Below are 19,395 nucleotides of genomic sequence, written 5' to 3'. Positions count from 1 at the left end.
AATAAATGGTCACCTGAGACACTGTTGTCCAGACCAAGGGTTGAGGTCAAAGTATCACCATTATTGGTGTGAAACAGGTTCAATTCTGGATTCTCACAGATTTACCTGTGCTCAGTCAACAAGCTAATATTTCAAAGATCAATGTGAATCATTTACAAAAGCTTCATTTTTTTCAGGAGTCATCCTCCTTTTGAGATTCAGGTGCTTAATATAAGTTATTGAGTTTTGTCATGTAGCTAATTGGGTCGATCTGGTGATTTCAACCCAGTCATTATACATGAAAGAGAGCAAGCTGCAAGCAGTTTAAGGTTCACTTGAAGAGCAGATTTATTGGACAAACAAAAAGACCTAAAACCAGCTACTGTACACAGCTTCTCCTGACTAAAATTATTTGCCAGAACGAAATCTGCTTCAAATCTACCAAGGCACACCAACACTTCACTCAGTGCCAACAATTTGAGACTAATGCAGAGAAACTCTCAAATTTGAAATGTTCTGTAATCACTCTATTCCAACTGCAATCCAAGTTTTCCATTTCCCACACCACACACTTTTGAGTCACTCCAAATATGTAAAGTAACGACCAGTCATCTTGAAAGTAGACCCACATATAGATAATACCAATGGGCTATATTTTTTCAATATTTTCCTGTACACATTGTTCAGTTTGATAAGTTTGTATTTTACAGTTCATGTGGACAGTGATATCTCAAGACAGTTTTAAAATGTGTTTTAAAACTGCTAAAACATTAAAATAATATATGAATACCACTGTGCATAACACTGTGCTCCTATTTGATCTTGTTTTATACTTGACTAACAAATCAGACTCACATGACAAATTTCAAATCTATGATTATTCTATTAAAGGTAAACTGCATCTACTCAAGGACAACGCATTATTTGTTAGAGAGAACATTTTGAGAAAATGGTTTTAGTATCATTATCAGTATTGATGCATTAACTGTGATGACTTTCAGGAGTATTTCTTACTACACTACAGCTTTTACAACACTGAATACAGTTTAGAAAATAACAACAAAGAAATAATTTACATTTCCAATATAGATGTCCTCCTGATATCATTGAGGACACGACTGATAGGATGAAACCAGGATTTCCCTTCCTTAGGATTCACTCAGCTGTCTGTGGGGTTAAAAGTTCCTCATATTGACGGATCTGAATCAAAAGGGCTACCCATAACCCCCTGCTGCCACTAACAATCCCCCACAAGCACACACAGTCGAAGTGTGAGGATAAAAACACAACACGGTCCAACACAAATACACTCCAGAGATCCAGATACTCTGCAAACAATACTTTTGTAATGCCATAATCCAAATACTCCAAATGCTTTTATGCCACATATTTCAAGGGCACACCACACCCGGCTGATACATGATATTAACCAACAGCCATTAAAACACATCACACATTAGTAATTAACCTAAATACACTTTAAGTATCTTTAATGCATTTTGATAACATCTACTACATTAGTCATTTTATTCAACAAGGATGCATTGATTAAAGATGTCAGTAGACTTTTACACAGTTACAAAAAATTTTCAAATAAATGCTTTTCTGTTTAACTTTCTATTCATCAAAGAATGCTGAGAAAATGTATCACGGTTACCTCATAAAATAAACAAATTAATTTATTAATTAATAATAAGCAGCACAACTTTATCGTAAGAAGAAATGTTTCTTTAGGACCAAATCAGCATATTAGAATGAATTCTGAAGATCATGCTATACTGAAGACTGGAGTAATGGCTTCTGAAGATTCAGTCTTGCCATCATGAGCAAATTATTTTAAGTTGTAATATTTTACAATATTGCTGTTTTTACTGTAGTTTTGATCATATCATTGCAGCTTTGCTGAGCATAAGAGGCTTCTTTCACAGTTGTATATCACACAGCGGTTTATGCTTATTGACACAAATAAACGATGCAATGCCCAAAATTCCGCCCATAATTATCTACCACATCGGAGAAAAAGGTTTGGGGCAGGTGATAGGCCTCTTCCTTTTTGATCACCACTGGGTCCATCATCGACCCTCATTAATAGACACTTTTCCACTGTCGAGCCAGTGCTTTAAACGGGCCCGGTGGGGCTAATAGCCTCGGACCTGTAGCACCGAGGCTAAAATAATGTAACACTGCGTTTCCACCATCGGGCCAAAAGCTCCACTGTGCTTCACTAAAACCTGCCCTTTACACGCCTCTCAGAAACAACGTCTCGAAATCCCATCACAAATTGAACATGATAAAAGCGGCCGTTTGTTTGCATGCTTTGTTAAATATTTAAATCTAAAAGCATCTATGTTTTACTATAATAGATGATACATTGATCATAATGAATTAATTTATCAGGATTGAAAATTAGTCACACAGAAATAAAGCGTTATGAACATAGTTGTCTTATTCACTCGAGTCTGTTTCTGTTTATTTGTATTTACAGTCGTCTATATACATCAAATTTTAGAAAGAATGATCCCGAACAAAAACCATTGTAATATTTTTATTACATAGGCTATGTGGAGCTAAACTCTTGAGGCGAGACGTATGACAGATAAAATATGTTACTAAATAAATACACAATTGTGATAGAGCTGACGTCTGATTTCTTCAAGCGGTAGCATTTACCATGTTTACTATGGTAACGTTAATGCCTAGCATGCATAGTCTTTTGCATTGCTTATAAATATTTCTGCCTTGTATGTTGATTATAATCCACATCGGACAAAGTTATTTCAAACACTCGCTGCTGACTGAAAGTGAGTTTTGAGCTCAACTTATTAGAAAAGTCTTTAATACTGGTGTTAAAGCTGTTATCTTTCTGAAATGATCTGCAGTGATGATGCTCTCCAGACGTGGAGAAACTCTGCCTTTGTTCATAAACCCTCCTCTAGCCCCAAGGTTTTCGTCAGGCCAAAAAACCTGGTCCGTTGGCCCTGAGGAAGCAGCAACGAGGCACAATCAAGTCCCGGAAGTGACCGTGGAAACGCGACTGGCCCTGGCACGCACTAGCACGCCTGCTTTTAGCCCGACAGTGGAAACGCGGCTATTAATGACTGACTATACTGGCCTCCAGGCTCGAGTCTGGTGCATCAGAATGGGGTTTGGAGGAGAAAAGCCGGCTCAAACAAAGTACCTTTACAGCATTTGAAAGTTCAAATGAAACTGAGTTTTTGGGTTTCACCAGAAGTGCCTTTTATAGCCATTGAATTTATAAATATTTCTGGTTCCCTTAACATTTTTAAAATATAGCCTTTTATACTTAATTTGATTTTGCTTATTATATATTTGGCATTATCAGTTCAAATGTTTGTAGTCAGTAAAGTTGTTATGTTTTATTAAAAATTCTCTTACGCTCACAAAGGCTGCATTTATTTGGTAAAAATCTTCTAAAACAGTAATATTTTGAAATGTTATTACAATTCAAAAGAACTGTTCTCTCTGTTAATATATTTGATATAATTGTGCAAATAAATAGCATGAGCAGCATTTATTTAAAACAGAAATCTTTTATATTTGTGTATAAGTAGTAAAAAATATAAAAGAAACGAAACAAGGATGCAAAGTACAAGTAATATGTATAATAACACAAACTATATTTGCTAGCTCGATAAAGTTAATTTGTGTATTTGGCATGTGTGTGTGTGTGTGTGTGTGTGTGTGTGTGCTCTCTGTGCTGTGTGGGGTGGAGGGCAGGGGCGTCTGGGAAATGGAGGAAGTCATAGAGAGAGCAGAAGGAGAGAACATTCTTTCCCGCTGAAGTCACCCTGTCTGTGGCAATGAGAGAGCTATGCTGTCCACACACACACACACACACACACACACACACACACACACAGCTGTCTCTGTGTGTCAGTGTCGGTGCGAGTGGGTGGGTGGGAGAACACCACTGCAGGGGTTTTGGTTTGAGAGAGAAAGAGAGTGGAAAGAGAAGGATGGATAGAGAGAGACACAAATTAGAGAGAAATAAGAAACAGTGAAGGGGGGCTAAAACAAGTGCAGGTGATAAGACTGAAAGTAGATAGAGGTGGATGAGAAATAGAGCTACAGTAAGGCCAGACTCAAAGAGGAGGAAAGAGAGAGAGAGTTTTTACAACCAGAAAGAAAGTGGGATGAGGCATAAATGAGGGGGTAATAAATGGGAAGTTAGAATATGGTGGAATCATGTGTTTTGATAAAGAACAGTTATATTCTTCAACCATAAAATGAAAATTCGGCCCTCATTTGCTCACCCTCATTTCGTTCCAAACGTGCGTGACTTTATTCTGTGGAACACAAAAGAAGATATTTTGAAGAATATTTCAGATAAGTCTTTGTCCATTTAATAAACTTCTGCTGGGTCCAAAACAACATTGGACCCCAACTGATTTCACTGTATGGACAAACACTGATCAGAAATATTCTTCAAAATATTTCCGTTTATATTCCTCAGAAAACAGAAAGTCAAACAGGTTTGGAATGGCCTGAAGGTGAGTACATTTTGATGCACTTTCATTTTGTGTGCACTTCTGCTTTAACGGTTCTGCAACGTACATCCTTCCTCAGATGCAGACAGAACACTAATATACTGTAATAAAAATATAATATAAGCATCAAATTACTATGGCTATCATCAACCCCCCCCCCCCCCCATAAATATATAGAGTTTAGTTCTGTTTTGATATTATTCTGATTTGTCAATGTTCTGTTTAATCTGAAATTCCCTCATAAATTGACAACAGACTTCTGAAAGCAGTGAATGCAGAAAGAACTGTTTTCCAAGTATTGTCTATTGTTTATTCCACGAAAGTGCTTATAGAATCATGTACAGAAATTGAAACCAGAAGTAGAATTGTTATATTCCTTTATAATTCCCATCTCCAGTGAGGAACGATGTATCTTTATGCGGGCACTGGGCTCTCAAACTATGTATTAGATCACAAAATCATCTGAAAACCATGAATGAAAAGTAACTTGATGCAGACTCTATAGCTTTGGTGGGTCAATTATTCATTATCATGGGTTTTAGTATGACATGATTAACCAGATTAAATTCTATCAACATTTTGCTAAATTTGACCTCAACAAAATATTTCTTGATCTATAAAGAAATATGCGTGAACCTTGAGAAATGTGTAAATCCTCCACATTTTCTTTTGTATATGTAATTAAGACGTGATCTTTCTGAAGCTCCACAATGCATTAAAGTCTTAGATGCCCCATAATGAGATGCTCAAGATTAAATATTTATGTTACTTTTCTCAATCTCACAGCTTCATATTTAGATTCAAAAGCCCTCCTCTATCTCCATACAGCAGGGAATTTCCAGCACATGAAATGTCTCGTTTCAGCTTCTGGCATATACTGAAGATGTAGGCCCGGTCAAAGAGAGCCGGTTCAGCAAAGCCTTCATACCTTTCACCTCTTCTCCTGAACTCCAAAAGAGCACCCTGATCTTACAAGTAGAAGATTTGGAGGTGAAATTAAGAAGTGAAATGAACAAAAAGTGCTGTATTTCCAACCCTATGAGCAAATGAAATGTTTGGGTGATAAGGCCTTCCAGTAAACCTCCTCCCTCCCCTCTCCTTACTGTCCGCTGCCAGGACAGTCCCAGGGCCCTCAAATGTTAGGCCACAGCAAGGCGCTCAAGCACTGTCTGTAATTGCTTCGGTCTAGACACTGTCTGGTATGGGAAAAAGACATAAGAGGGGGAGGGGGATGGAGAAGGAATGCAATGGGATTAAAACGAGTTACAAACGGCCTGGATCCCTCCAGTGAAATAAAGGATGTCAGAGCCTGATTGCAGTGGGTGGATGATTTACAGTATGAGAGCAGCATTAGATGGAAGTGTTTCATTCAGCTTCAGTCCTCCTGTGGTCTATGGAAGTCTTCAAATGAGTTTCCCTGGCTTTGGGAAACCAGTGGAAACCAGCTTTGTTTTCACTCTGATAAAGTTGGTGTCTGCACATCTACAGCATTATTTTGGTTAGCTCTTCAGTGTCTCTCGCACTAGTCATAGTAAACCTCATCGATCAGCATATTCGATCAGCAACCTTTTTGAGTTTCAGCTCTTTAGTTTTATATAAGAACACCTTATCCACCTTTTCTTGCAACATGTAAGTAAGCCTCATTTCTGTTTCATTGGTCTCTATTGGTGAATAACTATAATAATAAGAATGATAAACAGTGTTTATGATTATGATAATACATAATATGAAAACATATATCACTTTGCAATATCAAGCAGGATAACTCATAAATCAGACTGGATCTATATATAATAGATCTATCTATCTATGATTCAGAAAACAATGCTGAGTGATGTTTGATACATATATATTTTAAACATCACTCAACGTTGTTTACAATTTTACTTTAAGTTTTCTTTAACAGAAAATCTTATGTATAAATATTAAGCACCACAGCTATTGTCAACATTGATAATAATAAGAAATGTTTCTTGAGCACCAAATCTGCATATTAGGTAGTGTATAACTATACCAATACCTGATAATGCATATGTATCTTAATGTAATTCAAATAAAAGAAGTCCATCAATTAATTTTACAATAAATACTTATTACTACTTATTTCAAAGGTGTTATTGTTCTCTTCTATATACAGTATCCTGTTAACTGTTTTGAGTGAGAAAATACTCCAAACGATTGAGTCTTGAGTGAACGGTCGCAGACAAATTCAGACCATTTTGGTAATTAGTTTTCCTTTTCTGAAAGGAACTGACTCAAAAGAGATTCATTCACAGATTCATTCACAACACAACTTACTAGTTTTGATAAACATCAAAGAACATACTGGCGTGTTTGTGTGTGTAAGGAATGAAGAAAATGAAGTATCCAGTAAAAAAAAGATAGTACGGGAGTGTGCAGGAGTCTTGTGGACGATGCATGCTGTGCTAAACTGTACTAACCTCTCAGAGGGTGGCTGCAATCCTAGAACTCAAACAGACTTGAAAAAGATTTGGGGGACAAAAATTTATCTTTTCCTCCGCTTCTCTTTCTAACTCTTTCCTCCTCTCTCTTTATAGGCGTTTTAAAGCCTGGGCAAAAAGGCAGAATTAACTATTGTTCAGGAAGACTTTTCATTCAATATTAAGATCAAAATGTTTACACTGACACTTCAGGCCACTATGAGTACATGCAGGTTATTTTTGGATGTGCAAGTCCTTTGAAGGTTTGCCAGTCCTGACAGAATTTAGCAGTGTTCTTGCGCTTGAAGTACTGAGTGAGTAAGAATGGGAAGGGTGTGGTGTGGTGCAGTCCATTCTTAGCAGTGTGCAGTAAGCCTGGCTTTATAAATGTCATCACTACTATCATCAGTGCAAATCTATTTAGTCAGATACCAATTACATAAAAGAAGGACATAAGAATATCAGAGCATCTCCACAATTAAGTCTTTCTCTGGCCAAGAAAGACATATCCATAAGCATCTATTGTAGAGTCCAAATGTTAAATCCGTTTCGATATCCAAATTTCTTGTTTTCATAGTGATTGAAGGGGATAATTCATGATAACTGAAATTTGTTTTCCTTTGCTCTCTAAGTCTTAGTCTCAGATTCAGGTTTCTATCTGTGGGCTGAAAACTGCCTGCTTGGACAGAAAGAAGCCATCTGACGAACACGTAAAGTGACCAATCACAGTTTAGTTTATATTTATGTGCCTTTTAGGGGCACATCATATTCATTATAAAACAGTTATTCCTAAATTATTGACTAGTACAGAAAAATCTAAATATGGTGTGGCAAACTCAAAAAAATTTGTGTTGGTCTAAACAAATCCATTAACAGCTGTTTATTTAAATGAAATCTTTGTATTGGTGTGAACAGGCCTTTACTCTGCCATTCTAAACCCAGCTGAGGCCAAGTGGGTTTACAGTCTTTTTTTTTTTATTCCTTTCTCCATCGGTCTCGCTCCATTTTTCTTCCCACTCTATGAATAGACAATGACAAGGATGCGCGTTTCCATCACATATCTACTACCCATGTGAACCAATACAGTTGCACTACAGTCCCATTCCCATAACTAACCAACCAACTCCCGCCACTCACACAAACACATGAACACCTATGCACCAACTTCAAATAGACCAGGCCCAAACAACCTCCTGTGGCCCTCAGCTAGCCTCCCAGAAAGCCTTTTCATTTCACAGACGCATAGATGGAAGAAAAAGGAGGGAAAAATAAAGCTTGGGAGGAGGAGGGGCTGTTGCGGGGGAGGGACCGAAAGGGGAGTGGGTGTGTGTGTGGGGGGGGCTGTTTGGGGGGGGGGGGGTGTTAGGCAGCATTGTAATGATGGAGAGCAACTCGATACTCTTGCATGCTGAATATTCCCCTGGAGGGCTTTTTCCATTACCCGAGCACAGCAGAATGGTGGAGTCGTTTAGTTTAGCCCAAGCTGCCTAACGCTCTCTCAAGCTCCCCCTCCCTTTCTCTCACCCTATCTGTTCCCCTGCTGCCCCTCCCCTCTCTCTCTCTCTCTCGTTTTCTCTCCCCACTCTGTGTTTTTCCATAGGCACATTGTGCAAATGTAACCTTTCAGTAAGCCCCTCCCCTCCAGGAAGTTGGCTGGCCCCTTTGCTGCCAGGAAATATGAAAAACTGGCAGGATGCCCATTTAATCTCCAAACAGAAAGAACGAGAGAGAGAGAAGAGAGAGAGAGAGAAACGGCAAAGCAGTTGAGATGGAGGAGGAAATGTTACAGTTTGGAGGGGGAGGGAGGACAATTATACTTTAAAGAGTCTCATTAACTATAGCACTCTGTCTGATTTTCAGTATTTTTGCTTAATTTTACACAAAATGTCATCTCATCTCCAAACAAAAAAATTACATTAGCATTTAAGATCTGTCTTGTAGACGTTAAAGCAAAAAGTGTTTGATTCCCCTAGTCTCGCGTAGCCAGCCCTTCAGACTGATGGCAGAAGGTCTGGGAACCTTAGAGCTTTGAATGGCCAAGGCTTGCCCGAGTAGCCATATGACTGAAAGGTCAAGTTTTGTGCCGCATCATGTTTAGGGGTGTGGAAATGTCCCTATAATAACAGACGGTGTGTAAAACTCTTGGACATATTTTAAAGTTTCTATGCCACACAATTTAAATATTCCACATAGTTTTAAAAATCCAGCATTTAGTTGATCCTGATAAGCGCTCATCACAGTTTAAAACTTGACGGCTTTCTTCTTTCATGAGGGGGTTTGGAAGGAATCACTGCATCTTTGTTTCCAGGTGGAACGTTAAAGAACACGAGACACACGTCTCCCGGAAATCCTGTATAATGCAACCAATCCGATGACAACTTTGAAACTCCAATTTTGTGTGCCATATGCATCAGATGTTCAGCCAACGGTCTGTGGGCTTGACGTCTGAGGCTGAGACTACTATTTCCCTAACTTTCACCAATCTCCCTAAATTTCTTTCATATATACTTAAAAGCTATTTAAATCCGTTAAAAAAAACTGTTGAACTTTTAGAGTCCTTTACAATTGTTGCTTGTCTGAATGTATGATATGATATGATCCCAGTGAGATCTTGGGTAAAATCCATGGCACACTGTACAACATCAACAAAATCCCACCACACAACTGCAACACAAAAACTTTGTCATAGGTTTGCATCTATTTCAGACAATCTCAATTTGGATATTATGGCTCTAATCATGGTTCTTCTGAGCCCTAGAGCCTCAGAAATGGCGTTGTTAACTTTTCCAGGCTGACAAGCTACTTTTTTTTGCAGTCTGCAGAAATGTCCTTCCTCTGTGGTAAGATGCACCTGACTTTACAAACACAGTCCTGGCAAATTCAATCTAATTGTAAAGGCTAATGTCTGATATACACTGAGGAGGACCAGCCTGAACCAAGACTCATAAAACAAGATTCCTTTATCAATGCTATTTTTCTTCTAGTTACTAATATTGCACAGCAATTTGGTCAACCTTGGTTGTTTTATAAACATTCTTAATAAATAAATGTTAATTTGAAAACAGCCAATGACAATTAGCTGTAATTTGCAACATTGAACAACAACAACAACAACTAAATGAAAGACACCAAAAGTTTGTGACTCTGTGTATTACTACAGTCTACAACACCAAGCACTGTACACTCTTAAAAATATAGTTTCAATTTGCATTGATGGCTCCATGAAGAACCTTAAATATCAATGCAACCTCAATTTTTATATATTATTAAAATGTTTATTAACAATGTTAGTTTAATAAAATGTTCTTCACACTAAGAAAAAAGTGGTTATTTGAAGAACTGTTTTCTGAAGAGTTCTTTAGAGAGCCCAAAAATGGTTCTTCTGTGCCATCGGTAAGAAGACCCCATTTTTAAAGCTTTATTTTAAGCTATATAAGAGTGAATGCTAAATCAGAAGTAACAGTTTTCAGATGAAATTACCAGCAGTCAGTACACAGCACATTTGAACACACACAAACCTGCCTTGCCACACCCTGAAGAGTCATTCAGCCTATTTAGCATGTCACACACCCAATACAGAAGGAGATACTGTTGCTTGGTGTGGTGTAGCCTAGTTAACATACAAGAAGCAGGTTGTAAAGATTGCTCTATACCGCTTTTTGTGAAAGGTAGACTCAATGTTATGTAACGCCTCATGTCATTCTCTTCCTGGTAAACAAGAGCTGCTCTGGAGCTGAAGAGGTTTTAGAGCACACATTAAAGCTAACTCTGACAGAGACAGTTTTGCCTACAGTACACAGCCATCCAGCACTTCTTTATGCCTCCATGTTTTGCAAAGGCATCTTGGGTCGCTTAAAAGTGTCAAGTGTGATAGAAGCACATTGCGACGGGTTGAGCTGGCAAAACTTGCATTCATGAGATTTCTCTGTTTAATAGGGAGAGAAAAACATACACTTGACCCCTGTTGAGGTTTAGTAGTCGAGTAGCTTCAAACTATGACTTCCAAGTTTTTTTTTTGTAACCATCAAAAGGCGCTTTACTTTTTTAAATGTTCATATAAACCAAATTAATTGAGGTTGAACAGAACCACTTGTCCTTGTTCCCAAAACTGTGGAATTTGACAGAACATTTTTGCTTGGTAAATGGGAACAACTCTGATTTTTCATCAACAAAGTGAGGCGGTTGAATGCATTGCTGATCTTCTTGGTGATCAAAGCATGAGTAAGCTCCTGCTGAGGCAGATGAGGTTGACTCACCTCCGCTCCCTGCCCTATCTCCTCTGTGATTTCCAGTCACTGAACTCAGCCCTGTGTACTTTTTATGGGCCAAATAGTCCACTTCATCTCTTCCCGTGTTAGCAGCACTGAGCACCTCGCAAGGGCAGAGTACTGGGAAGTGCCCTAACTAACAGTGCCACCTGATGGCTAACAGTTGCTACTACATTAATTACATGACAGTTGAGAGGAACTAGAGCGCCCCCACAGGCCACAACTGAACATCTGAGATTCAGCCTGAACCTTTACTTCCACAGAACTTCTTTGCTTTTTAGAATTTCGTTTCAGATAGGCCTATACAACTATTTTCAGAGCGTACCTAAATATTTTTATTCTAGTTCTATCTTTATGCACACTTTGATGAAACAAATAAGCAAAAGAAAGCATTGTAATTTTTTTCCACCATATTCATATCCTCCCTCCTCATTTTGTGCATTTGCTCCATTTCATGGAAGTGCTTCCTTACTTATGACGCACTTCCTGACCGTTTCTGTGCAATAGGGGGAAACGGTGGGTGGAGGAGAGAACTCATGGAAGGAGATGACTGTTTTCCTGACTCACATTTTCAGATTCCATCACTATTTTGGAAGGAGCAAGAGGTTGATCTCAAAACAATAGATAACATGAAGAAGAGAAGCTGAACCTCATGAAGAGTCCACCTCAGAGATATTACATGATTTGCTGTTTTTAGTGTACATTTGTTGAACATTTTTCTGCCATTCCTTTTTATTATTGTGCTGAAAACCTTGAGGAAATATTTTAAAAGTTAATTTTGATTTAAAGGGATGGTCCACCCAAAAATGACATTTCTGTCATCATTTACTTAACTTCATGTTGTTCCAAACCCGTATGACTACAAAAAAAGAAGATCCTTTGAAGAATGTTGGAAACCAAACAGATTTGGTTTCAATTGACTTGCATTTTATGGTAAAAAAAAAAAAAAAAAAAACAACGAAAAAAATACAGCGGAAGTCAAACAGAACTGAAACTGCTTGGTTACAAAAATTCATAAAAAATATATATATTTTGTGTTTCACAGAAGAAAGAAAGTCATACAGGTTTGGAATGACATGAGAATTTGGGTGAGCTATCCCTTAAACTGTAAAGGTTCACAGCACAGAACAAAATCACACATCAAGACCAGCAAATTGATTTTGCTATTGATATATTTGCACTATGAAAGACTGCTGTTTCTGTATTGTAGAGAACTCTGTCTTTCATTGACTGTTGGAGGTCATTTCTCTCAAGGAACAGAGTAAAGAGCTCCTGTTTCCTATAGATCACCGGTCAACTCATCTGCTGAGAAGGATGAATACCTTTTTCTCTCATAAAACAGAGAGGTCAGTTCTCCAGTAGGTGCTCGTAAGCCATTTGTTTTATAGAGCTGCATGTATTTACAGTTAATCTTCACTCTTGGTTAGCCATGAGACCAGCTCCGCTCTCTGGAACGTGGGTTATTAGACTACCATACTGGAATTTAGGGGTCTAATAGACTTTACCCTCAATACACACACACACATAACAGAGCCAGGTGATATGTGGTAGGTACCAGTAAGTACATTTGGGAGAGCAGGGGGGGGGGGGTCCGAATAATGTAAACATTCCTTTCAACTCACCATCTTGCTCTCGCCATGACCCTAAAACACCCTCCCTGTCACATCCCTCATCCATGCACGCCGTGAAGACTGCAGCGCTACCCCCGTGCTGCAGAGCCCTGACAGGCGCATGAAAAAGGCGGGGGTTGGGAGGCATTTGGGCTGAGGGTGTGGAGGGGGTTTGAAAGGAGGAGGTAGAGGGGTTCCATTTAAATTCCTGCTTTGTTCCCGTGTTCTCCACCAACCCCCTTCACTATTCCCGATCCTTGTTTTCTCCTCCTGGAGCTCTGTTTCCCAGCCTAGTGAGATCTGAAGACAGTAAGAAGTAATCGAGCTGAGGTCACTACTTCCTGTTTGACTCCAAAATATAACTTCTGGTTCTGTGGAGTTTCTCAGTGGCGTCAGCCTCACAATATTAACAAAAACTAAATTAAAACATTTTTGTGAACTAAAAAAAAAAAAAAAAAATTGAAAATAAACTGCTTGATTATGGATTATGGATTTTTATTTTTCATTTTATTATTATTGTTTCTCTTATGTTTCCCAGGGCTGCATTTATTTCATCAAAAAGCTGTAATGTTATAGTATTTTCTAAAATGTTGTTTATTCCTATGATGGCAATGCTGAATTTTCAGCAGCCATTACTCCAGTCTTCAGTGACACACGATCCTTCAGAAATCATTCTAATATGCACATTTTCTGCTCAAGAAACACTTATTATTATTATAAATCTTGAAAACAGTTGTGCTGCTCTAAAGGGATGGTTCACCCAAAAATAAAAATTACTTCATGATGTTTTAGCTGAGATGTTGAGCTTGCAGCAGTCTGAACTGGATATCAATAGACCCTTTTTTCCTTGTGAAATACTTAAGTGCTCTGGTAAATATTATACTGATAATATTCTTGTTTGGCAATGTAGATTACCAAGTACTAACCTGACAATCAGTTGGTCAGTAATGTTGATAATCAACATTAAATATATATCTATACCTCAGTCTGAATTCTGACAAACATGAACAGACAAAGTTTTCCCACAGAATTGTGGGTTTGGTGGCGAGTTGGCAGAAGCAGAATAAATGAGCTAACAATGTTGCTGCCAAGCACAGAATTTCCCCTGTTCCCTGACTGAATCACCTCAGTGCGCATGTTAGATCATTTTTGTTATCCAGTTGTAATTTGAGCATTAGTCATTGACACTCCAATTAATGACCCAATCTGAGCTCGCTCAAGTCCTTTTCAAGCTGCCTTCTTAGTGGTGAAGATATGAGAAAGCAATGCATTGTGGGAACTTGAGTGAGAAACTCTACCCTGACCTGTTTGTCAAGCACTCGTGTGACTGAAGGAATGAAATTGAGTAATGTGGGGGCCTCTGTCTGACATGACTTTCCTTTACTTTCACTGAAGCAGATGAATCTAGGTAAACTCACCCAGAGGAAGGTCAAGAGTCCTGTTCAGACTCGTATTTAAACTTTGTTTTGTAGATAAATTTAGCCTAAGATGTGCCATTTGTGCCATAGAAGTGCCATCTATCTATCTATCTATCTATCTATCTATCTATCTATCTATCTATCTATCTATCTATCTATCTATCTATCTATCTATCTTTAATACTTTTAGGAAATGTAAATTTCAAGTTTAAAAATATCCACTGACATCACACCAACACACCAATCCCGAACTTTTGAATGATAATTTGCATACAGAATTGGAATTGTCTTTTCTTTCTTGCATCTGTTAAATGATTTAAAGATGGTACTTCTGTGCATGTTGATGCTTATATCCAGCCAACAGAACACAAGACACGAGCTTGTCATGACAACAGTATCTTATTTACACAGGACCAAAGCCTTAAACACAAATTCACCTTTAAGTTTAACTCTATTTTTGCTGCGTTGTAAGTTTTGGTATTTGCTTTAAGAATTTGCAAATTACCCTAATTTATATTTTCTTGATTATTTATATGTTCATTAGTATCTGTCACAATAGCATCATGCACCACCTGAAAATACATTGTTGTAGCGTGTTTATATTTGAATGCACATTTTGTTTTGTGTGTATTGTTCTGGGATTATGGCGTAACCATAATGACAGGTTCTAAATTTCTTTTCCCCCTCACTGCACCAATTACATCTGCATTTATCCCTCAGCTCTGTCTCTCTCCATTTCTCTCTCTCGCTCTGTCTTTCCTTTAAATGATAACTAGCTTGTGCAGCTGACTGCTGAATTGATGCAGCTGAGAGAAAGGAGGCGAAGATGAGAAATAAAAAGAGAGCAATGGAAAAGAAAGAGCCACTCGTGGATGAGAAAAGAACAACAAGGGAGAACCATAGTGAGACAGGGTTGAGGGAAGGCAGTGGTTGGGAAAGAAAACAGAATTAGAATAAGTGACATGTTGGCAAAGGAATAGAAGAAGTTAGAATATAAGAAGAAAGAGAAATCGTCAGAAGGTTAACCAATCAGAGAGCCACTGTCGAGAGAGAGAACTGATCAAAACGCTGGAAGCCTGGCTCTTGGAAACAAAGGACTGTAAATGTAAAGTAAAGATGAATGTATGGAACGAAAAGGGGTGTACGGTGAAAGCGAGAGCCAGGGAATGAACAAGGAAGAGGGGAACAAATGAAAAAGAGTAGGAATCAGCAGAAGAGGCTTTTGTGGTCCCAAAGCAGAGGGGGAGGAGAAGGGTGAGAGAGAAGCAGGTTGGGGATGGGAAGACAAGATCAATAACTAATTTCAGTGCCGAGCCTCAGTCGGACTGTTTTCCAATAAGCCCTGGACATAACGAGTTAGCTTGAATAGCTGTGCTGCAGCTATTGCTGCTCTCTCTCTCTTTCTCTCTTCATCCATCCCCCTCGCTCTACCCGCCTCATGTCTCTCAGGGCCCTGGTGCTAGCAATGGCTGGATCGATCCTCTGCACGCACACAAATACGCACTTACTCAGGCATACAGGCCTGGGTTCTGCAACAGGATGCCAAGACATGTCACTGCTACTGCTGCAGCCTTGCAAGCTGGTTGAGTGTCTGTGTGTGTGTGTGTGTGTCTGTGTGTGTGTGTGTGTGTTTTTGTGACATATCAGGACACAACTCTGTATAATGACATGGGTTTGACACAGGTTTTACAAGGAGAGGTTGACTTATGAGGACATAACCCATGTCCCCATTTTTCAAAACGCTTATAAATCATACAGAATGAGTTTTTTTGAAAAAAGTAAAAATGCACAAAGTTTCCGGTTAGGGTTAGGGTTATGTGTAGAGTTGGTGAAGGGTGATAGAATACACAGTATAAAAACCATTATGCCTATGGGATGTCCCCACTTTTCACAAAAACAAACGTGTGCGTGTGTGTGTGTGTGTGTGTGTGATTGTGCATTATAAATATTTATATTATTATGAATCATTAAATAATGTTTCAGAAAAAAGTGATAAAGCAGCTCTTCATATTGTGTGCATCTATAACACTATCAAAAATTATTTTCTTCAAACTTTTTACTCAAATAAATAAACATATAAAGAAATAATTAATTAAAACACAAAATAATTGCCTTTGGGAAGCAATAGTAGTATACAGGGTTTTATTTTAGGTGGATTAAATCATTTTTAAAACAAAATATGGCAACATAATAATGAAATATAATTTCAAATATAACAGTGTTAGAGGCTATTGTGCCTGATGACCATTATAAAAATAAAAATAAAAAAAAGCCTGGTCACTTTTTATCAAGAATGGTAGTTATAGTATAGTTTATGCATTGATTTTATATATTTAGATTATCTAGTATATATTACAAATATTTAAAGCCAAAAAAAGTTTGACCAGGTCTGAAAACAGAAGGGATGTTTAAGCGGAGATGTGAGCTTGCAGGGGGGGGGGGGGGGGGGCAGGAGTCCTTGTGAAATACTTAAGTGCTCTGGTAAATATTATACTGATAATATTCTTGTTTGGCAATGTAGATTACCAAATACTGACCTGACAATCAGTTTCCTGATAATAGTTCCTCAGTCATACCATGTGTGTTTTCTATCAGCTGTTTAGAACTCAAACGATGCCAGTTTCACAAATGAATCACTCTTTTGTTCAAATCAGTCAAATGGTTTTGCAAAAAAATTCTGAAATTGTTTGTGATGCAGTTTTGATTCATTCGCAGTTCACTCACACACTGAAATGTTTGTAGCCGTTTCTTATAGCATAATAGGATACTTTCTAAGACAGAATACAAGAGCGCTGGATATGGTGCATATTTACCTGTAATGAATTGTTGAAGCAATAAAACTTACAAATGTCATCTATCTTTTGTTATCGATGAACCAGTTGATGAATATATATATATATTTGCAGTTTGTTCAGAAGAGTAAGCAGTTTGAATCAGTCTAATCCCAGTGAATCAATGAATCGATCAAGATAGTTGTTTCATTATGTCCAGCTAGAAATGAGTTTTTACGAGTTAAAGCGTGGCCTCTTTATGTAATTGTTCTTGTATATGTCTGTGCATATATGTGTGTACTGTATGTCTTTTTACAATGCAAAATGTACAAAAATGTTGAGTCTCCATGAGCACAATAGTTCCTTATGTCATGATCATCACATTATCTTTTGTCCCGTTCTAAAACAAAATATGACTCCATAAACAATAAAATGTAATTCCACTTATAACAGTTAGAGGCTCTTGATCCTGATCTGCAATGTTTGCTGGCAACAGAAAATGAACGTTTACAGGGACAGCAAAACACTTCACATTTTCATTTGTACATTTCTCCAGCTTAGCTACCGAGCTAAATTGAGAAGCTGCTTGCACTGAGAGGACGGCAGCAAACAGCAGCAAGCGTGGAAAGTTATTGTTATGGCAGCCAGATACATTGCAAAATGATTTGCAAAGTGACATTCTAGAATGAGAGTATCAGCAAATCAACTTGCAATGGTGAAGAAACAGCTACTGAGAAGAGCTAAGGATGAAGATACATGATTTTAAGCAAATGTCTAGCAGGTGAAATCAGGACGCATTGACATTTTAAAAGAATTGTGGTGACACAGCTTTTCCCTAGGTGTCGCCAAGCCTACTGATTTGTGGAGAAATTGATTATGATTTTAATCAAATAATTAGCACTGTAAACACAGCTGTTTTTCCTAGCAAAGTGTGTGGGAAGAGGCGTGGGGTGGGGGTGGGGGGGTGAAATAATTGCCTGAAATAAGAATGAAAGGTTGTCCACACACTGGGTCACAACATAGATGAATGACTTGTATCACTAAAATTACTAGACAAAATTTCTTCAGCACCTTGCTGAAGAAATGCAGGATGATAGAGATGAAATGGCAGGTAATTTGCTTTAAAATAACTGTCCTTGAATACAGGGTACTTTAAACTTTCAGTTATTCCTGCTTTTATATATGCTTTTATTATGCTGTTTCATATGTACACTTATATTTTACTTGATCCCGTTAAATATGTGAATATATACACTAAAGTTCAAAAGTTTGGTGTCTGTAAGATTTTTTTGTTAGTTTGTCTTTAAATTTATACTTCTATTCAGCAAGTAATCATTGAATATTTACTATTTTTTCTGTATCTGTATTTGTAAAATAGCCATTGACATCATTGTAATATTAGCAAATGAAGATTGCTTCACATATCCAAGGAAGACCAATCACAATGCTGTATGCAAATAAATGTAATATCTAATCTACATTACTGTTCAGTTTTGTAAGTTTCGCAGTAGTAAGATTTATTTTATTTATTTATTTAGTAATGGATTTATGTGTTTTCCGCAAGGATGCAGTTATACTTAAATGCTTTTTAACTTTCTATTTATCCAAGAATGGTCACTACAAAAATAATGAGCAGCACAACCTTTTTAATATTGATAATAATAAGAAATGTTTCTTAAACGGCAAACCAGCATATTATATCATTATATCATGTGGCACTGAAGACTGGAATAATGTCTTGGAATATAACTGGAATCACAGGAATAAATTACATTTTATAATATATTCAAATAGAAAACATTTATTTTTACAATAACATTTTACAATATTGCTGTTGTTTGGCCGTACTACCACTAGATGATGCTGCTTTACACTATGCTAACAATGGTCATTGAAACTATAATTCAATACAAAGCAAAGAGGAAAACAAGCACGGTTATGAAAGAAAAAAATAAGACTGTTCTGCTGTACTGTCACAAGAGTTGCTCATTTATTTGATAAATACAAATTGTTCCAAGTGAGAAGCACCAGTCAGAAATTATGTCAACGAAACACTGGTTAAACATTTGAAACCTAGTCAGAAAGAGCTTTATTGCCAAGTATGTTTGCACATACAAGGAGTTTGTTTTGTGACAGAAGCTAAAAGTACACAGAGACAACAACATACAGGTAATACAAAATAAATTTATAGGCCTATGAATAAAGTGAAAGTCATGACATTTGCCAAGTATGGTAACCCATACTCAGAATTAGTGATCTGCATTTAACCTATCCAAGTGCACACACACAGCAGTGAGAAGTGAACACACACGGAACACACACCCGGAGCAGTGGGCAGCTATAGATCCAGCACCCAGGGAGCAACTGGGGGTTCAGTGCTCAAGGTCACTTCAGCCATGG

This window comes from Carassius auratus, chromosome 5, assembly GCF_003368295.1.
Source record: "Carassius auratus strain Wakin chromosome 5, ASM336829v1, whole genome shotgun sequence".
Classification (NCBI taxonomy): domain Eukaryota; kingdom Metazoa; phylum Chordata; class Actinopteri; order Cypriniformes; family Cyprinidae; genus Carassius; species Carassius auratus.
Note: the sequence above shows the minus strand (reverse complement) of the source record.